The 1,704-nt window shown below is 72.1% G+C and overlaps 1 protein-coding gene across 1 annotated transcript in view; it reads right to left on the bottom strand.

Annotated features, from left to right (window-relative positions):
- The window catches only part of AURANDRAFT_70956 (hypothetical protein), a gene marked incomplete at both ends in the record, with an annotated part of 3,875 nt that overhangs the window by 1,276 nt on the left and 895 nt on the right, over positions 1 to 1,704 (bottom strand). The window lies entirely within an intron of this gene.

A 1,704-nucleotide genomic window follows, 5' to 3' on the forward strand; every position in this document is an offset into this window, starting at 1 on the left:
ACGTAAGGTCCTGGGCCGACGCCCTCGGCCCGGACCGGACGCTGTGGCTGCCGACGTCCGCGGACGACGCCGCGGGCCTCGTCTTCGCGTTCCTGGGCCTCGGGGCGACGGGCGCGGCGCCGTCGCGCGCGGGCAGCGACAACGCGCGCGCGTACCGCGACCCGGCGAGCGCGAAATTCTTCGCGGCGCGCGCCGGGGCGGCCTGGCGCTGCGACGACGCGGCCCTCGAGGCCTTCTACCGGCCGCTCGACGCGGAGCTCCTGCCGGAGCTCGCGCGGTCCCGGGCCTTCGCGGCGCCCGCCGTCGCCGCCGCCTGGCGCCGGGACGCCTGGTTCTGCGCCCGCGTCGGGTCCTGTGGTCGTAAGGGGGAGCTGTGATTGCTCCACGGACTGCTCGAGAGCTCTCGGATGCTACCTTGAAGGGCAACTTGTCGGCAAGCTCGCTTGTCGGGCGCTGGTTCGGCGCCGTCGTCGCTGTGCGCGCCCGAGCCGCGCGACGCGTCCGCGCCGCGACCCGCCGCCGCGACCGCGACCCGCCGCGCGTTCGACCATGGACGAGCAGCGCGCGCTGCTCGACCAGTTGATGGGCTCGCAGCGCGACGTGCCCGACGAGCTCAAGCGCGAGGTCCACTTCTACGACCGGGAGATCGACAAGTTCTGGCTTTTGGGCGTCCAGCCCTTCGACCTCTTCAAGAACACGATCTGGGCGCCGAAGCTGCCCGTGTTCCACCGCATGGCCCTCGGCTACGAGTGGGAGAAGCGCGAGCAGCCGCTGAGCGTGCTCGCCGAGTGGGACGCGCTCGACGCCGGCGCGCGCGCGGCCTACGGCTACGAGCGCGACCTCTACAGGTTCCTGGAGGTGCTCGTCGAGGCCTGCGACAAGGCCGTGAAGCGCGCGCGCGACGCGCACTACGCGCGGGCCACGGAGGTCACGGGCGCGGACGCGAAGCGCGCCGTCGACATGGACCGGAGGATCGCCGAGCTCGAGCGGGAGGCCGAGGCCTGCGGCGAGGCCGGCGACGTCGACGGGTCCCTGGCGAGGATGGCGGAGATCGACGCCGTCAACGCCCAGAAGGCCGAGCTCGTGAAGCCGCCGGACGCGGCGCTGAAGAAGGTCCTCGTCTGTGTGGAAATCAAATCTTCAATGTGCGCGTAATCGAACGGATTGTGCAAGACTCTTCTGCCGTGCTTGGAGAACTCGACGAGAGCCATCGATTCGTCCAAAAATCAGCCGAATCGACTGCGATGTGATCGAGCTAGAGAGTTCTGAAGTTTGGTGGGGACCCCCCAAACCAGTGGTTGATTTCCACACAGGTCCTCGTCTGCGAGGTGTCTTCGAACGTCGTCCAGAACACGGAGGTCCGCATCCAGGAGCACTACAGCGGCCGCCTCTACCACAGCTGGAAGAAGGTGCGCGACCGCCTCCTCGAGTACCGGCTGAAATACGAGCGCAAGGCCGACGACGCGCGGCCCCCCGCGGCCGAGGACGAGCGGCCGCCGCGGCCGGCGGGCCGCGACGACGCGCCGCGGCCGCCGCGGCCGCCGCGGCGCCACCGGTCGCGGAGCCGCGACCGGAGCCGGCGGGAGCGCCGGTCGCGGAGCCGCGACCGGAGCCGCCGCGACGGCCGCCGGAGCCGCGACCGGAGCCGCGACGACCGCCGCGACGACCGGCGCCGCGACGACCGGCGCGACGACCGGCGGGAGG

This window comes from Aureococcus anophagefferens, assembly GCF_000186865.1.
Source record: "Aureococcus anophagefferens unplaced genomic scaffold AURANscaffold_3, whole genome shotgun sequence".
NCBI lineage: Eukaryota > Pelagophyceae > Pelagomonadales > Pelagomonadaceae > Aureococcus > Aureococcus anophagefferens.